This window comes from Stegodyphus dumicola, chromosome 4 (genome assembly GCF_044657685.1).
Source record: "Stegodyphus dumicola isolate Sdum_Otavi_A_Nest chromosome 4, ASM4465768v1".
NCBI classification, from domain to species: domain Eukaryota; kingdom Metazoa; phylum Arthropoda; class Arachnida; order Araneae; family Eresidae; genus Stegodyphus; species Stegodyphus dumicola.
The window spans coordinates 90,116,661-90,137,576 of record NC_140771.1 but is presented as its reverse complement, the minus strand read 5'-3'; the positions used below and the strand labels follow the sequence as shown (position 1 = coordinate 90,137,576).

General features: G+C 35.1%; 1 long non-coding RNA gene across 1 annotated transcript; it reads left to right on the top strand.

Annotated features, from left to right (window-relative positions):
• The first annotated feature begins 6,140 nt into the window (after positions 1-6,140).
• On the top strand, positions 6,141-11,128 carry LOC146997608 (uncharacterized). Its single transcript, XR_015040714.1, has 5 exons — positions 6,141-7,250; positions 7,348-7,417; positions 8,716-8,793; positions 9,040-9,105; positions 10,845-11,128. It is a non-coding gene; the product is annotated as an uncharacterized LOC146997608 (long non-coding RNA).
• The last annotated feature ends 9,788 nt before the right edge of the window (positions 11,129-20,916 follow it).

Here is a 20,916-nt window from a genome sequence, read left to right as displayed (position 1 = left end):
TTACTATCTCCGAGGCTTTCGCCTGCTAGCAGCCGACGAATCTCTTGAGTCTTGGATTCCGAACATCTTTCTATAACTTTTGATCATCATATGGGCAGTGCTTAAATTGCGCCGGAACCCGGCTCCGGTGCTTCTCAATTTTTAAGATAAATTACAATTTTAGCAAAAGCGCACCGGAGCCCTAAATAAGATGAGCTCCGGTACTTCTTTTTATAAAACTGAATCACAATTTAAAGGGAACAAAATTTAGAATTCTTAACGTTTTAGTTTAACAATAAGCAGACTTTGCAATACTCTATTTCCCTAGAAATACGAACTCATGAGAACGTGACACGTTCAAGTAAAGTTCCCTCACTCGCATGCGGAAACCTTTCCTTTAAGAAAAGCAATAAATTTGGGGGAGTTTGTTTATGAACGCCTAAATTTCTCGCCATGCCATTGTATCTAGTGTATTGTTATCGATGCTTACAGTTAGTTATCCTCGTAGGAAGGAAAATTTGTGTTCTTAAATGTGTGGTAAGTGACAGCGAGTACAATGAGAGGGAAATACTAAGATAAACTGCTCAAGCACGTCCTATACATCGTCTTCCCACAGTATTCACTAATGGGGGGGAAGGGTAACCAGCAACTTTACATTTAGGAGTCCGATTCAAGACTCATTTACCCCTGACACCCATCTGCTTGATGGCTATAATTATATCAACAGAGAGTCGCGGTCAAAGAGAACGTTCTCTCTCACCAAGATTACCCTCATTTTTTTTTTTGTTGTTGTTGTTTGTTTGTTTCCACCCACTCATATCCTCATTCTGTTTTGCCCTGGAATTTTCATCAGCTATACTTTAAGTATATTTAACTTTTGTAATGGTAAAAGAACTCCCCCCCCCCCCTACGATCAGAACTTAATTTGGGCCGGAACGCACCGGAGCCCTGGAGCAATGGATCCGAAGGATTACCCGCCGCTTCCTCCGCCCGAGGTTGTGAACGTTAGTAAAGAAAATCTCTCTGGTTTACCCGAGGAGATATGTGCGTATGCAGACAAGGTGTTAGGAAAATGTTGGAGTCAGCTATTAAACAAGGATTGTTACGATGCGGAGGATTATCAACTCGCGCTTCAGCAAGTTCTGCTTCTGAATGTAGATGAGCAGTTAACGGAAGATGATCTCAATACATTATCCAGTGAGGAGGATAAGCAAAAACGTCTGGATATACACCAAAAAAGGAGTGGAATAGCCAAAAGACTGGCTTTGTTATTTCAGGGTAAGTGCGAAGTTTTTAGTGCCCATAATCCTAGTATTGTAAATTTATTTTGTGATAAGTTGAATGTGAATGTTGTTAAGCATGTCCCTAAGATGCAGGTTATATCTACTGTTACTTCTGTTAACTGTAATGATACTATATCAAGTGTAAAAAATGTTAGTGATAAATCTGGTGCAATTGCACAAACTCCTAGCGGAGAAAAAACAAAAATTTTGCTTAAACGGCCTTCGAAAAAAGAAAAAAGATGTGTGAGCGAAATTCAGGATTCAGAAGGCTTTACACAGCCGCGTAATACGGCTCGGCCTGCTAAATTAGTCAAAGCTAATGCAGAAATTAATGTTAGCAATAAATTTGATAAGCTAGGTGAAAATGCTAATGCAGATAATACTGCCACTAATAATGATATGGAAGTTAGTGAAGAGAATGAGGTTATTGAAATGCAACAACCGAAGGTGAAACCGATAATGGTGAAGCCTCCAATTAAATTTTCGGATTTCTCTAAAAAATTGAGGGCTGAAACTAATTTAGACTTTGCAGCTAAAGTTACTGGCGAGTTTTTAAAGATTTTCCGAAAACGGAAAATGATCACCGTCAGATAACAAAATATTTGGATGAAAAAAGTGTAGATCATTATTTAATTACCAGAAAGATGGATAGGCCCATCAAAATAGTTACAAGAGGTTTACCTATCGATTGCCCCTCAGATGACATTTTTGAGGAGCTGGTTAATTTAAAGTATAAACCTCGAAAAGTTACCCAAATGCACAGAACCAAATCTAAGGCTCCTATGCCTTTGTTTCAGGTTCATTTAGAGAATGTACCAGGGGTGCAATCTATTTATGATGTTAAAAAACTACTATGTTTCTTTGTTGAAATACATCTTTATAAAGTGCGTGGAAATGTTGTGCAGTGTCACAACTGCCAACACTTCCACCACAGTAGTGAAAATTGCAAACTACAACCAAGATGTGTGAAATGTGCGGGTGCACATCGTACTGATAAATGTAATGTTAAAAAATTAGACTCTCCTATTTGTTGTAATTGCCTGCAAGAAGGACACACCGACAATTATCGCGGATGTCCGAAATTCCGCCGACGCACAGTCGGAAATAAAACTGTGAATAAGAGTGCAAACTCAGAAAATGTAAATAATGGTGCTAAAATGCCTAGTACTTCTAATGCAAATTTGAGTTATTCTGCTGTTGCCTCCGGGCGCAGTTATGCTAGTGTAGCCAAGGGTGACGTTCAAAGATCTGTAAATACTGTTAATAATTTTAATGTTGATATGCATAAACAGACTGTCAGCAGTGGTGGTGCTGCTAGTGCTACTGTTGGTTCGGGTATGCTTATGGACTTTCTCAAAATAATCAAAGAGGTGTGTGATGTTTTTAAAGGCACCACAGTTATGAATGTTTTTCAAAAAATCTCGACAGCCATGCCTGAATTGCGGGCTGCGGAGCATTCAATCGATAAGTTGTTTATATTATTTAATGTTTTTGACAGTGTTTTTTCCAATGTTGAATAATTATGTATAGTGTAAACAATAGGTACTTAAGTATTATTACTTGGAACGCAAATGGTTTGTTCCGTAAGATTAATGAATTGCGGGATTTTGCAAGTGAGCACAGTCCCGACTTATTTTTCCTACAAGAACACAAGCTTGACCCTAAAATACCACTGTGTGTGGCAAATTACTATACCTACAAGTCGCACAGAAGTACTACCGCTCCTCGCCCACGTGGAGGTGGCACTGCACTTCTTGTCAAACGCTGCATTCCCCATTATCACGTGAACATTCCACAGCTCTCAGCCGTAGAGGCCACAGCTATCTGCATCACAACAGACACTAACACTCCATACACTTTTGTCTCCACCTACATTCCTCCCATGAGACCTGTGGCTGTCGTTCGGGCAGACCTTGAAATTCTACTCACACTTGGTACACATGTTATTATTGGTGGAGACTTGAACGCAAGACACCGCGCATGGAACTGCTACGCTTCTAATGCAACAGGCAGACTGATTTATTCCTTGGCCGCGTCGGCACGGTTTAAATTGGCAGTTCCAAGTACCCCAACACGGTATGCTGCTGGGTCCACCGCAATTATTGATTTTTTCCTGTTGCGGAACACCAGTTGTCCACTGGATATTTACGTACTGGACGAACTTTCAAGTGATCACAATCCTGTTAGGATTATTCTGGACCTCAGCAGATATACTACATCAGACACCAGGGCCTTTCGTACAGACTGGCAGGTCTTTGCCAAAGCCCTCTCCAACACCCAGTACACTTTACCCACGATACACAAGGGGAGTGACATTGATAGTTTGGTCAAGGACCTCACTGAAAATATACAAAATGCTTATGCGAAAGCACAAGTTGAAGTTAAACCTGGTATGAAACACAAGCCTCAAGAGCTCAGATTATTGATTAAAGAGAGAAATGCTGCAAGACGAGCGTATCAACGTACCAGACACCGTGATGATAAAAGGAACTTCAATCGCCTGTGCGAAGCGGTCAAGTTTCTTACAAATAAACTCTCACAAGATCGCTGGACTAACTACCTCAGATCTCTTTCTGCAGAGGATAACTCCTTATGGAAAGCAGTGAAGAGGTACAAAGAATGCTATAACGCCATTCCGCCCCTTCGCGGCCCTCAACGGATCCATTACACCAGAACTGAGAAAGCAGAACTTTTAGCTCAGCATCTGGAATCTCAGTTCTGCATTAACAACATTTCAGACTCAGACACTGAGCAGCTTATTGCTGACTTCCACTCCAAATTTACAACACAGCCATGCACAGACAACATTATCTCAGCCATGCCATCGGAGGTCTGTCTCTATATCATGCGAATTGCGAAAAGGAAGAGCCCTGGAGTAGACGGGGTCACAAAAGAGATGATCAAGCACTTCCCTGTCAAGATAATACTCTACTTCACCAAGTTAGTGAATATCATACTACGATGGCAGTACTTCCCAACTTGTTGGAAAACTGCCAAGATTGTCCCTCTGCTTAAGCCCAACAAGCCTGCGACTGCTCCTGAGAGTTACCGACCAATCAGTTTGCTAAGCTCAATTAGCAAAATCGTGGAAGCAGTTATTCTACATAGACTAAACATCTTCCTGGATGAGCAGAAGATCCTCATACCCTATCAGTTTGGGTTCAGGCGTAAGCACTCGACAACGCATCAACTCTACAGAGTTGTTGAGTTAATAAGCAGTGGGATGCAACAACATCGTGTCACTGGTGGACTTTTCTTAGATGTCGCCAAAGCCTTCGATAGAGTATGGCTGGATGCCCTCATATACAAATTACACAACCTGGGACTCCCAGGCTACATCACAAACATAATTAAATCCTACCTAACCGGTAGACACTTTGTCGTTCATGTTTCTGGTTCATTATCCACAAACCGGCCTATACGGGCTGGTGTTCCACAGGGATCCCTTCTGGGCCCTACCCTATTCAATATTTACGTAAACGACATCCCCACTACACACAACACAACACTAGCCATGTATGCAGACGACACAGCGATCCTAACGCAAAGTGCATTTGTTAGTTCAGCAATACAACAGCTACAACACCACATCCATTCGCTAGAGACTTGGCTGACCAAATGGAAAGTCAAAGTGAATGTCGATAAGACAACCTGCAAATGTATGGTGTGGACATTCCCTGGGTCAAGCAGGTCCCTTATCTTGGAGTGATCCTCAGTAAATCTCTTACATGGAACCCACACGTTACACATATTCTCAGGAAGTTTCGAGCTAGTAAAGCTTCACTCTTCCCCTTAATTGCTCGAAACAGTGTTCTATCTATTGATAATAAGTTGCTCATTTACAAAACCATGTTGCGTCCAATTCTTAGTTATGCATGCCCCGTCTGGGCATACTCGTGCAAAAGTTTGAGAAGGCAGTTACAAGCTGCCCAAAACGGGGTATTGCGTATGATATGTAATGCCTCCTGGTACATTCGGAATAGCCAAATTCGTAAAGAGTTAAGAATAGAGGATCTTTGTGATTTTTATTGCCGCCTATCTAGGGCAATTTTTGATAAACAGGAACTTCTGGACAATGCTGTGGTTGTTAACTATTGTTATGATACTAGGGACCCCAATTTCAGTAAACGCCCAAGGGCGATCCTAAATGTTAGTAATATGTAATTTTGTATATGTGTTATGCAAATTGTTGCTCAGATTCTTTATTGTATATTGTTCTTTTTCCTTGCTTTTTGTTTTTACTAGTGGCACTAAGGCGTCGCACTTCGTATTTTGTTTCTCTTGTGTGTACATGTATTCTTCTGTGAAATAGTTGTTAAAAATAGTTAATTATGTATGGATTAGTAATTAGGTACTTAAGGAAAAAAAATTTGTATTTAACTATTAGCAATTATGAATTTAAACTCTTGCTCATTTAATTATTTAGCACATTCAGTTATATTTCTCATAATTCGAAACTTTTATCATGTTATTCGATGAGGGATAGGGCTATGGCGCCCAGGCACCCTGGTGGTTAAGCACCGCAGTTCAACAAACAGAGCCCTGAATAAGAAGGCTGCGGCACTTCTTTTATGTAGTTAAATAACAATTTCAGGAGAAATTTTATCTCGGAAATATTATTTTAACAATAAAATTATATTAAAAATCGCGTATTAAATTTCAATTTATCTCTACATTTTATTTAATTTTAATTAGTTAATTACTTCAATCTTTAATTATTTCAATAAATAATAATTATCAGTTAAATTATAATTAATTAATTAATTTGCTAATAATTATCAATTAAATTATAATCAATTAATTATATGAATCACCACAGCAAAAGTTTCGGTTTCGGCCATTTTTCAGGTGAAACAAGCGCCAGCAGGAAGACTCAAAACAAGAAGTATCCGTTACTGTAAAGGAGTTTTCGTTCCAAAGTCACCATTGAAGGGTAGTTGCTATTGAATTTGGTATAGTAGTTGATCTGACTCCATAATTGAATGAAACAGCATTCAATATAAAATATATTTTATTTTACACATACGAATGAGACTCGTACCGGGAGCATTGAGTAGCGATCTTTTCACTCCAACGGTGCCGGCCCAAAAGAGGCTGTGAGGCGAGACAGAAGTTGGGACGTAACAATTGCGCCTCTTGCTGATTGGCTACACAGGTATCAACTTCTTCGTTCCATCTTATCTTATGCTTCTACATTTCTTGAAGCAATAATTTAGGGATCAGGATGACGGGACAACATACACAAAGAGGATTAAACAATCTGTGAGCTGTAGTAAGATTAACCACTTAATTACTTTTTCAAAACATAACTCTTTTATACTACCACTATTTATTCATAGAGAGTCAGATTGTTTATTAAGGTGGTCTACTACAGCAGCATTACAATACTAAAAATTTGTTTACACGCAGAATCGCTAATTAAGAAACTATGTTGCGTGAAATTTGGCAGAAATATAAAGCAATAGGTCAGTTTTCGAATCACAATGTTAGAATCAGGTTTGGAATGAAATTTACTTAAATATTATATTTTAAAAAAATTAGTTTGAAATACGTAATTTTAATGTGTAGTTTGGAAAGCCATCAATAGATGGCGCTACGAGTTAAAATTTAGCTTTGTAATCTTATTTCTGCAAAAATTCACGAAGTAATTGATTTTGATATCAGTTATAAATCATATTTTTTTCTAAATAATATTTAGAAGCGTTTCATATATTCCTTTATACACTGTTTTCACTAAACAGTGTCAGCTGTCAGCGGAATGACGTTTACGGCAACCCTATTGCATTGCTATTCCGCACTCGTTTTGTTTACATTTATTTGTACTGTGGTCAGTTAGCAAAAAAATATGCGAAAATATCAAGGACGACAGAAAAAACATCCTGGTTTTAATAAAAGTTCCAGAATTCAGCGAAAACGTCGAGCTCAAAAAAATATGAAATTAAATTCCCGAGATGTGGAAGATTCCGAACAAGCGGATGTTTTCGAAAGGTGAGAAATAATTTATTCTTTATATCGACTACCTCGCGTTTATGATTTCGTAGTAAGTTAATTCCGAAGTAAAATATGCGTATTTTTTTTATTGAAGGTCAGAAATTATTGATACAACTGCATCTGTGTCAAATGAGAATCATTGCCCGGATGATTTTTTTTACAAAGTAAGGTTTTTTTTTTTTTTTTTTTTTTTTTTTTTGTATGTGTTTGTGTGTGTGTATGAGGGGATGCTAATAATTGTTCAATTCTTTTATAACAATTTATTCCTCCATTCACACTAAATTGTTGGGAAATATTGAAAGGGTAAATTCCAATTCACAAGGAATTGCTGAAATAATTGAATCTTTTCAAAAGTATGAGCATGTTCTTGCGATCTAAATTGAATTCACCATCATTACATGGTATTATTGGAAATTTTATAGTCATATGTTTGCTACGAAATGCTTTGTCAGTTACCTATGGTATATTTTTACAGGTGTATGCACATTTCATTCATGTGCTCGCTGTTCAACTTGCTTTTTTATATTATGGCATTTACTTGGATGTTAAAACTTTCTTTTAGCGTTGGAACATTTTATGATCATTTAGTAAAATTTATATATAAATATATATTATTGCTTGTTTATTTATGGTTCTGTGTATTTGTCATGCATGCATGTTGTGAAGTGTAGTTTTTGAAAAATATGTCACAAATGGTAAATTCCACCAAAAGCTGAACTGAATTGATATTGGGATGCAGGTAATTAGAAAATATCTAGCCTTTTTGCCATTGTCCAAATTGAATTATCTCTAGTAGAAAGGGAGTGAATGCTTTCTCTGTATAACAATAAAATATCTGTCTGATCAAAAATCTACCAATAAGAAATTTTTCATATGTTATGTGACAGACTTTCTGCAAACAGAAGTCCTCAGCTCTGTTCTTGTGCATGTTTTTTAATTTTCGTTCAGATGTGTACTTCTCAAAGGAATTCTTCTCATAGGAAGATTGTCTGAACATTTAAAAACTATATTCTGCTTTTAGGGGCCTAATATTTTAGGCCTCTAAAATTAATATTGAAATTTCTAAAATGTTGAAAAATATGTCATCTGGATTCTGTGCAAAAAAATATAATCCCTTTTTCATTTCTGCATTTGCAATTCCTGCATTTTCTTTATTCCTACATTTTTTAATTGGAAGGAATTTCATTCACAGAGCTCTCTAATTTATTCTTACAAATCATGTAGTAATGTACCATTTTAGATAGATATAAATAACACATTTTGTAATTTTTCTAAACTGTGGTTATACAGCATGATATAATAGCTACACAAGGTATGGCGAAACAGTATACAGCAATATCTGTCGCACTGTCTGAGATGGGTGGTAGTCATACATAGCTTAATGCTTAAATTTGTTATGTGTTATTTATTTATTCATGTTTTTTTTAATTATGTTATAGCAGTTTATTTCTTTCATTCTTAGGTCTGGAAGTGAAAAATTTGACTTTTCTACGCCAGAAGTTACAGCTAATGTTCCTAAGACAAACCAGGCTTTCTTGAGGTAAGTTGGTTTATTTCTAAAATAGATATTATCTGTGCATGATATTGAAACTCTTATAGTTACTTAATTACGGTTAATTAATTATGTATTAATTTAGAAGTCAAGCAACCAAAATCAGCGTTATATTTTCAAATAGTGAATATTTCAAAATATGATGCTGATTTTTGTTGCTTGACTTCTAAATTAATACTTGGTCGGCATGTTATTGTATCTTAATTAAACTAATTATGGTTCTTTTCTTCTCAGTTCTGATCTGGGTATTTCAGTTATTGACTCTGACGTAGAAGGTAGAAATACAAGCTCTCTTTTGAGGTAAATATGTATTTCTCTATGCCAAAATTAAAATGTCATCATTTATGTTTTTCTTTTATGGTGTTACATTATGTTGTTTACATACTGATAGCTATTAAAACTGTTAAGTATAATATTGTAGCTATCAAAAAGAGGGGGGATGAATTTGATTTGTACCAAATTTGGACGTTTTGCATGAAAGAACTTGAAAATAAAAGATTTTTTTTTAAATATATTCATTGCAATCAGTGAAATTTTCAGACGGGACACTGAAGCAAATGAAAATATTTTGGGGTTCGATTCTTTTGATGGGAGCCTCATCAATAAGCCTACTATCTTTTTTAAATATTGCTTCTTTTTCATAGTTTTCATGATGTTTTATTTTCCCTTCATGAAAGAGATTTTTAATAATTTAAATTTTGTTAATAAAATATAACAAAATGAAATCTGTGATTATGTGGCTATTATTTTTTCCATATATATTTATTTGAGGAAAGCCAAAAATTTTATCATTTTACAGAATTTTTAAGAAAAATATAAGGATAAAATTTTTTAAATAATTCTGATTACTACCTTTGCTTTCCTCTCGTAATGTGCCTCAAGTTAGAGCAATTAGAAAATAAATTTAAGTCATGTGACTTTTTTTCCAAGTATTCTTTTAGGCTTAGGAGTATAAATTGCTTATCCCCACAAGACATTGCATCTTCTTAGTATGCCATCGTAAGGCACCGTTCAGATGATGGTATAAATGTCATAGACACATAATCATAAGGCATAAAATGTGGGAGTTCCATTCACACCTGCGAGAGAGGGTCTAAGCCATAGCCAATTAGAGAAGCTAAATTTGTGCATGCATGTATGTGTCTACAGCTTTCTCTGTCAATAGGTTTCATGTATATGCTCTGATTGGCCGACTCTTATATCAAGTCGACACAAAGTTGAAAACTTCAAGCTTAATGCCCAAACTAGTTTTTGTGACATAGCAAGGTCTGACTACGAAGCGTTGTTAGTTGGGAATTATGACATTTATACAACGGCTTGAATAGAGCCTTAGAAAGCCATTTGGTAACTGAGGTATCCACCATGAAAGAGTTATTCTTTCCCCTCTGAATTCAGTGTTTACTGGAACACGAACATTTTATACTCAGGTGTAGAGGCTCTTCATGTGAAACCTCCGGCACACAAAGTACTGACTGATATTGCACGAGCAAATGACACTGCGAGCATGGAAGCAGCAGTTGTGAAGATGACTCATCTTCTTGTAGTAATATACTGATAATCCAGTGTATTATTATTGTTAATTTATTTAAAACTGACATTTATTTAGATCTGTGGTATTTATAAGGCAGTTTATCAATAGCAGGTAGGATCTCGCCTCTTTGCTTTGATCAGAGCCTGTGCAACCAGTGGTAGTCAAAATTTTTAGAATTTAGAGAATAGTGCATAGCAGAATTTTATAATTTAGCAGAGGGCACTGAGCAGCAGAATTTAGAGGCAAAAAAATGTTCAGAACTGGAAGACATCAGCCAGCAGAATTTAGGATATGCAGAGATTGCACTGAGTGGCAATAGTGCCATATGTTACATTTGCTATCTGCATTATTAATTTGTGAAACAATTTCAGCTGTTTGAAAATGCATTTTTCTGTTAGAAATTTGTATTTCTTGCAATTTCTTTTTTTTTGGGGGGGGGTATGTGATGTACTCTGTTGTCGAGTATATGGTGTTAAAAATATTTTATCATATTTTTTTTTTTTTTCAGGTGTAAATTTTGTGCATGATTTGGCTTTTCATTGAGACGTCTCTGGGTAAGGAGTTACTAAGGAAGAGAAACTTACATGCAGGTTGAAGCATGCAGTGTCAAATGTATAAGGAATATAAAAGATGCTGTATATTAGTATAAGTTTGAATAACCATAATAAAAAAATTTCTTGAAAATTGTGTTTTTTCTGCGAGTTATTAAAATTGGAAATAATTAATTACAATATTTATGAAAATTTTCGAAAATAAAAATACAAGTAGTATTTAAAAAGTACTGCAAAACTCATTTTTAAGTAGAAAAATTATTCTCAGATGAAATCCTTTCGATTATGCAAAAGAACTTTTTTAGTATTTGAAAGGTTCATTTGAACTCAACAACTGAAACTAACGTATCTCCAGTTCATTGATACCAACCATTTTTGAAATGCTTTTAGAAAGTAGTGGGTTCATTGATACCAACCATTTTGTTAGTATCAATGAACCCACTACTTTCTAAAAGCATTTTTGTCAATTACTAAGGGCTAATGAACAGGTGTTGAATTCTCAAGATGAATGTTGCCGAAACAGAAAAAAGTGTACTTCAGAACATTTTGCAGTAGCTCAAAGTCACGGACCTGATCTATACTGTAGTCAGGAAGAAATTATTCCCCTTCCTTTTCTTTCAAAAGCTGAGTTTCCAAACGCACAACGGGAGGCCGTTGCTAAAAGCTGTGGAACCAGTTTTATAGCTATTCTTGCAACTTGTGAGCTGTTTTCCAGATAACACAGTAAATCTCGGGGAGTGGCGATTTGAAATCATGATCACTGCCGGTACGGCAGAATTTAGGTACAGCAAAATTGTAAAATTCAGCGAAGCATCAAACAATAGAATTTTGGGGGAAGGGCACTTGACAACAGAATTTATTGCGTACAAAGTCAGCAAAATGCATAGCGCCGTACCTGATTCATGATACAGCAGTATTTATTACCAATAGCAAACTTGTTTGAGGATAAGCTCGAAAAAATGTTTTCTAGTTGTTACCTAAAATCGGTAAACAATAATCTTTGAAAGATTATTCGATTATATCGTTACTAATATGGTAAAAATTTGAAAAGCAATCAGAAGCCGTATCTCTAGGGTCTTCACGTCACGATTTATTTTTATTTGTTCGAATATGATATTTAGATCTCTCTTCCTACAAGTATGTGTTTCCGTACGTATAAAGTATCAAAAATAATAAAAGTAATTAATAAATTTTCTCTAGTTGCTCTGAAAACTACATCTGAATATAAAGAAGAAAGACATCAGTAAATTGCTGTTGTTATTTGCTGATCATAATGGTAATCAACCGAACGTGATCACATATACCGTCTTCAAAACTTTGATTTTTATCAAGCTTCATATAAATACTAGGTTTTTGTTAGTCACGTAACTTGGCATCCTAAATTTGAGATGACAGATGAAATAACACTAGTTCTGAATTAGCTCACTCAGGAAGTAAAATTTTCTCCTTCCCGTCAATATAGCATGTTTATAGCTCCCAATGATGGCGATCACTAACTAAATATGTTATGGATTAGAAGCCTATTGCACTCCATAAGTTTTTCTTTATTCGCTTTATGTGCATGCATGCTAGGTTGTGGAAGAAATTAAAAAGCCCCCCCCTTTTTTTACTTAGATTATTCGAATGTATACGCCAGACATTTATTTGTTGAACTGTAATTATAATTTGGAACGTGGTGCTAGAGCCGTTGGAGCCGAACCGAAGGCCGGTTTGTTTAGAATTATAGAGTTTGATTACGCCAAAGCAGGTGAATTTGGAAAACACCAAAATCGGTCATGCATCCAACTCGTTCATCGAGGCTTGAACTCCGGATGAACTACCAGTGTTCGGCGGTTCGCTTGCTAGAATTTAGGGAGGAACTAATTGTTAGAATTGCGTTAGGCTCTTTGAATGTAGCAAAGCCACGAGGGTTACCTTCTTAAGACGGCAGGCCTTTGTGGAGGAATTTTCTGAAGGCTTAGATTAGGTTATTATGGCAAAGCACAGTAGGATGTCTTCATGTTGAACTTTCTTAGAGAAATTGGCTCCCCATACACGTTACACATGGAGAAAATTATGAAAACGTCCATGCAGCCGGCCCGTTAGCCTTGATTCGAATCGAAGTCGGAACTACCAGTGTTCAGCGATTTAATTCCTCTACCGCGGGAGGGCCTAATTGCTGAAGGGAACTGGCTTGTATTCATGTTACACTCGGTGAAAACAAACAATGCAACCAGCTGATTCGTCTGGCATAGAACCCAAACCAGTTCGAACTTCCAGTATTCAGTAGTCTTAACCACTCGGCCACTGATGGCGTGTGGGTAGGAGCCACAGATAATGTAGTGAGTAGCAAAAATCCCTAATAGTGGCCCTGGTTACTAGTAGGATTGTAAGTATATTGGTAATCATCCAATCTACAACAAGGAAATTGCGGAGCTTAATTGTAAAGTCAAATGCGACACTCCGATAAACGTGGTATATGTAGAGATGGAAAAATTTATTATTTAAAATATTTATATTTATTAGTAAACATTTTATAAAATTTATTCTTAATTTAGCGTTCAAGAATTCTAAGAGAGTTATCTGAGTATTTTTTCCTCCTCTGGTAATCCAATAAAATTGAGTAAATTTATGTTCTGTAATATCTTTGCGTGTTATATACATAGTTTTTTTTTTCGTTCAAAGTTAGACAAGTTTACACAAACAATACAGGTCGAAAAGAGAGCTGGTCTGCGCCCGGTGAGCCTGTCGGCAGCGTCGCAAAGCGTAATTTGACTAACGAAAAGATCATGCTTTGGATCTGGTGAGATTGCCGTGATGAGATCCATAAAAATGAATCTCTCCATTAGTCGCACTATGCATCACATAAACGTCAGCTGTGCGCGGCATGAGCTGACTCAAGCAGATAAGGTCAGACGTGTTCGAGCCTGTACTATTCTTCTCGAATATCAACGCAAAGTTAAAGTTCTGGACAAGATAGTCACTTGTGTTGAAAAATAAATTTATTTCAACACCATAGGCCAAAAATTTAGTTGATCTGCGCCCGTGAGTCCGTCGGCAGCATCGTAAAGTGTAATTTGACCAACAAAAAGATCATTCTTTTGTATTTGGTGGGATTACCGTGGTATTAATCACAAATAGTATATGGAAAAAGGTAAAACCCTTGACAGTAAAGGATACAACGAGATGCTAGTGCATGTTGACGCTGCTATCAAGGAAAAGAGTCGAATTGAGTTCCGGCGCAGAAAGGTAACGTTCCATCAAGATAATACCATACGTGTCTGCATTCACCGGCTGGCCTCTGTACGGACTCGAAAGGGATCTTTCACCACACCCACCATATAACTCCGACATCGCACGTTCGGACTTCTACCTTTTTTTCACACTTGCAGCTACATCTTGCTGGTCCTATCTTCACTTCTGCACAAGACGTCCGAAATGAGGTTGACCTGTGTTTGGACTCGGGCCACCAAGTTTCCGGACCGAAGGTTTTGAAAAACTACCAAAACATTGGCAGAAAAGCATAGATTTTTGGTAGTGATTACTAACCGCACTAAAGGTACTGACTGCTTTTTTTTTCATAACTTTATGAAGAACGTTCGTGCTTAAAATTTTCGTTACAACCATTAAATTCTGTAATTTATGAATTCCTTCCCACTTCTCATGTATTTATCAACTGTACTTTATGAACCTGATATTCCTACAATTATCAGCTGTACTTTATAAATCTGATATGTAGAGACGCAATTTGATTTTATGCATTTCAGTATCAAGTGAAATTTTTAAACTAATCGTTCATTATAACACTTTCTGTTGTTTTCATTCAAAGCTGAACTCAGATAATGTGCCGAGGTTGAACTACCAGTAATAGACGACTTTAGCGCTCGCCCGCTAGAATTTAGAGAGAAACTGAGTGATAGAATTGGGTTAGGCTCTTTGAATATAGCAAAGCCACGAGGTGGCAGATAGCAGATGCCTTCGTGGAGGAAGTTTCTGAAGGCTTAGTTTAGTTTATAGCAAAGCTCCCCATACACGTTACACACGGGGAAGATTATGAAAACGCCCATGTAGTCAGCCCGTTCGCCTTGATTCGAACCCAGGTCGGAACTACCAGTGTTCAGCGATTTAACCGCTCGGGCGTGGGTGAGCCTAATTGCTGAAGGAAACTGGCTCGTATTCATATTGCACAACAGGAAAACAAACCATGCAGCCAGCTGGTTCGCCTGGGATCGAACCGAAACTAGGTCTAATTTCCAGTAATCAATATTCTTAACCACTTAATTCTCTCAGCCACTGGCGGCGCATGGCAGAAGTAAGAGCCACAGATATTGTATTGAGCAGCAAAAACCTCTAATACTGGCCCTGGTTACTAGAAGGATTATATATTGGTAATCATCCAATCTACAGCAATGAAATTTCGGAGCATAATTGTGAAGTTAAATACGACACTCCGATAAACGTGATAAAGATGGAAAAATTTTAAAAAAAGGAAACTTACTATGCAAATACATGTATTCATTAGCAAACATTTTATAAAATTTATTCTTAATTTAGCGTTTATGAATTTTCAGAGAATTATCTCATCGGATTATTTTTTTCTCCTCTGGTAATCCAATATAATTGAGTAAATTTATGTGCTGTAAATATCTTTGCTTGTTATGTACATAGTTTTTTTTTTTTTTTTTTTTTTTCTCGTACAAAGTTAGATAAAACTGAACGTACGTTACACTGAAATTACTTTGTCTAGAAAGTAAGCGCTTGGATAGAAACAGATGTGGGATTTCATTTTTAGAAGACATGAGATCACTTTCTGTAAAGTAATGTTATAAAATTTTGAATTTGAAATAATCGTACTTCGTTTTTAGTAGCGCAGAATGATAAAGATTTAATGAGAATATAGCAAAGCATCTTTTTAGAAACGCTGTTATAATTTTGCTATTTTATTTTTTTATGGTAGGTCAAGGAAAAAGGCAGGCTGCTAAATACGGTAACAGCACATTGCTCTGTTTCATATAAAGCGAATCCGCTTTGAAATGAGGCACGAAGCAGTAAAGTAGCTGAACACCAGTAGCTCGGTCCGACTGGCTGTGCTTTGTGGTTTTACCCTGTGTAACGTGTATAGGAGTCAATTCCCCTTAGAAAGTCTTCCACGAAGGCATCCTTTCCCTTAGGCAGATAGATCGTACCGGTGTTTATGTTATCAACAGTACTGGTTATTTTCAAAAATGATCATCCTGGAAAGGTGATTGCCAAAAAGTATTCACTTCGCTTATTTATACGTTATGCATGAATATACTCTTTTTAGTCAATCTAACATATATAAATTACTAATGCTCAAAACAAATTCAATTTTCAATATTCTGTTTCATATTTGTTCCTGTTCAATGAAACAAATTCATACACAGCAAATCCAAATGCATCGCTACAGGAAGATGATAAACCAGCTCAGTACGTAATTACAGTTGCATCCGGAAAAGAGTACATATACATATAAATATATAATATATATATACGATATACAATACATATATATAAATATTATCGTTTTTTAGGATGTATCTATAATATGTATCATTTTACTTTACTAAAATATAATATTCAATTTTGTAATTTAGGAATTTCTTCCCCCTTATCATGTATAATAACTTGTACATTACCCCTTCAATTATCAGCTGTATTTTATAAACCTGAAACATAGAAACGCAATTTGATTTTATGCATTTCAGTGTCAAGTGAAATCTTGAAACTGATTGTTCAATATAAAACTTTATGTAGTTTTTATTCAAAGCGGATCTCAGATAATGTGCCGCAAATTATTTCCACACTAAGTTTTTTGTGCAAATAATACGTCCTGCTAGTGTTTTTGTAATAAAATGCATGTTATTAATTGATTTCGAATTTTCGTTGCATCTTGATATTGCTGCCAAAGATATTCAATCAAGAATAGTATCTTTTGCTACGTTTATGTGTATGGATACATAGACCATTTCTCCGTGTACTAGAAAAATTTCATAATGATTTATCCACTTTTGAAGTAAAAAATAATAGTTAGGAGTGTTATACGATTTTATAATACAAGTAAAAAATATATATAAAGCTCTGGAAAGTGCTAACACATATTTATGGAATATTATGGATGGTAATTTATGAAATATTACGGATGGATGAGTAAATGGAATATTATGTGCATGCTATATATGTATACACATATCATCAAGTATAAAATCATTTATATATAATTTTTATGTCGCGATGAAATTACCGAAATGCTTAAAAATCTAGTATTTTTAAAAACTGTTTTCTTCCGCAGAATAACGGCAAATTATGAAACTTTACGCAACACTGAAAAGCGTGATGAACAAATTTTGCGAAAAGAAATAGCGACTGCTGCACGTATCTCACAGATATCTTTCATTCAACACAAAAGTGAAAACGTTCTATTCCTGTTCAAAACATACCCTGCAGTCTGAGTCCCAGACGGAAGAAATGACAGCAGGTCTTTTGTTCAACTGAGGGGATGTGTTTAAGTGTTTTATGGTTTACTCACTTTCCCGCCAAACGAGTACAGTGGAAGGGAAGCTTCGTTGCCATAGTAACCAGGCTGTAGGTAGTCTTACAGATTTGAGTCTCGCTCAACGTTCGTAGCGCCATCTGTTATTAAAAATCGACATGAGAAAGAGGTATTAAACGCTCTTAACCGAGCAGCGTATTTCCAAACCCCACTTTTCGAATTTTTGACGTCACGGAAATATCGACTAGTTTCACCTGGCAAAACGGCGTACCCCACTTTTGAATACTACGACGCGCTTTCGAAAGAATTGTAGTTCTGAATAGTGTGTTTAGGTGCTAATTGTGAGATTTTCGCAATTTAAATTATTATGAGTGGAAATTTACTCAATATCTTTAGTGAATGGTTATTGTTTATCGCCGTAGGGTATTTGAGGAAAAGAGGAGAATAATTCACTGCTGATGTATACATTAACAGTATGAAAAATCTGGAAGGTGATACTCGGCAATAAATGTGGTGCATTCATCGCAAAATTCAGCGACGCCAGTAAAACAAACGATAGTGTTCGAGAAAATTATCCACATCTGAAGTCGCTATACAAAAATTGTATGTGTGCTAACACAGATATTTTAATTAAAAAAAAAAAAAAACACTTGCAGAAAACTTCAGATCAAGGAATAAGAAAGAATTGCAGTGCCTCTGTGTGCTTAACAACTACGAAGCATTCTGCAGACTTTTATGCCAAAATCAGGGTTGACAAATAGATTAATAAATGTTTCTTTTAGTGTATATATTTCAAAAGTATTAAGATAATTTGGACAGTTGTTTAATTGCTTAAAACAGCAATAAAGTTCATTTATAAAGATATACAAGGAACTTCATAATTATCAAAATATTTCATTGCTTTGGTGAAAAACTGAAATTTACTAAATTACCTAACTTTTATAACATTAAATATCTTTGTAACTGCAGTATTATGCTCTGTTTTATAAAAGCTTAACTACTTTATTCATTTGTTATACATTAAAATATTTTCTGATTTATTTACTAAATGTGTAATCAATTATCAGAATTACTAAATGTGTTAAGAATTTCCATGTGCAGTGTGATTGCATGTTTGTGCAATGAACTTTGATTTTCATGAACAAAAAAGAAATACAATCTCGGAATAAGTACTTTTTCGTTTTCCAGTTCATGTGTTTAGCTGTAAAAGTAAATTCACTTCAAGTATGTGTCTGTGCAATTTTGACGATGTAAATACTGAAATGATTGTACAGTAAAAACTCAACTAAAAAAATATCCGGAAAGCTCTTGAAATTTTGGATAGTCGAGCATATAAAAAATGAAATACTGTAATAAGTGAATGGAAGAATGAACTACTAGTCTAAAATCATAAAAACAGTTCATCTTATTTGCATCAACTTGACAATCAAAAGCCAATATTTAATATTATGCACGATTTTGAAAAAAATGTATGCTGCTGATCTTTGGATTATGATAACGGGTGATTTTTACAATGGTTGTTATGTGGATTAAGACTGCAAATTGAGACTTTAAATATGAGCAACAGTAATCTGAAAATTTTAAGTAGTAATTTTATATCCAACAATCTCTGCCAAATAACTTCCATGTTTTAAGTAATTAAAATATATATTTTTAACCACTTTTTATTAATTTTATAAAGTACATTCTATAATTTAAATTTTACTTTCATCTATTTTAATGTTTGCCATTATAAATTGTATACTACTTTTTTAAGATTTCATAGTTGCTAATTAAACTTCCTTTACAATTTATTTAGTTATTTTATGCATACATTTATATTTTATGTAAAAAAGGGATTTATGTGCAATAGATATACAGTGAAAATCATTTAACACAAAACTGAGGGGACTGAAATATTTTTTTGTGTTAAAGAATATTAAAAAAAAAACATATTTAACAAAATTAAGCTTACTAGAGTACATTTTATTTACATAGATATGTATATATGCAAGCATTTAACAAAAATCGATGAAACAAAAACATCCATAAGAACTTAATGAAATTTAATACAAAATTTTCAAGTTTTTTGAAAAACATTTATTGAGTTTTGGGAAAATAATCTGATATTTTTCTTTGCATTGTCTTTTTTAGCATCAAATTGTTCAATGTCAAACATTTGGTTATTGATTTCACCATTGGAAATATGTGTCTAAATAACTGTCCATACTTTTTATGATGTTCCTCATTTCGAATGATGTGGGAACAGGAACTGCATTATTCATTTTATTTTCGTCATCAGAATCTGCACCAATGATATTTTTTTAGCTTTGAACAAACTCCAAAATAACTTTGTCCGCCATAATTGGGGCTGTACACACATTATCATAAACTACTGCAACAAATTCTTCCGATAGTACAGTAAGACAGTTCATTAATACAGAAACTTTCTCAAACATTTTATTAAGTGTCAGCTCAGTTTCAATATCCTACTTCTCTATTTGTTTCGGCGCCAAAGAATCTGATACTTTTGAGAATTGTGTGTAATGAAAATAATTTCCATGCAGTGCAAAATATGAGCCAAACTCACTAATTTTTACTCGCACTGCCATGAACTCGTCACCGAATTCCAAAGCTAACTGGTGAGAGATGAGATGTTTGTAGAGGCGAAAAGCGAAAGTAGCATAGATAAACAAAACTGGCTTGTGTCACAGGGTATTTCAAAGCCAAATTAGGACTAGAATTTTCGGGTGAACTATTAGATAAAAAATATATTGAAATGGTTCATCAACTGATTCTGGATACAGAAAAGCAAGGATTTTGTTTTAGAAGGGGAAATGTAATTAAATTTGACATACCTCCTCTTGACGATATTATGTTGAAGTTGGTTGGATTCCTCGCCTTTCTTGTTCTTTTATACTATTTTTTGGTTTTTCTTGTGATGGTTTATTTTAACATGTTGACTGCCGTGGGGGTCACCGGTGACCGGCACAACTTGGCTACAGCACTGTGGGTGCCACGGGCAATGCGACCAATAGTAAAATACATAATTAGAATAAATATCGATACTGATAAATTTTTAAATAGTACCATCGTTACTATAATGATTTGAAGAATAATAAATCGTAAAAATTTAAATTATAAATCGCAAAAATGGTATATAGATGTTTGGGGGTCGTCGGTCCCCCAGCATGAAAAATGCATTAAGCACGATTATATATAACATTATGTTCTGCCGATAATATTTCAACATAATATATATCGCATAATAAAAATTTCAAGTTGGCGTCATGGGCAAATCACATAAAATGCGCGCGGCAGGCAACGTGTTAGTTTTTACATTTTAAAGTATTCGTATTCTACATTTATAGGATTTAATGAAGATCATTGGAACTTCAATTTTTTAGTCTTTGTGAAAAGTTGGTTCTAAATTTCTTTATATATATAAGAACTCCTACACTCCTAGAAAAAAGTAATTTATATATTTATTTATCCCACATTTTCATTTTGAAATATTTTAGTACATGCTTTTCAATATTTTAAAAGTTGATTTTTTGTTG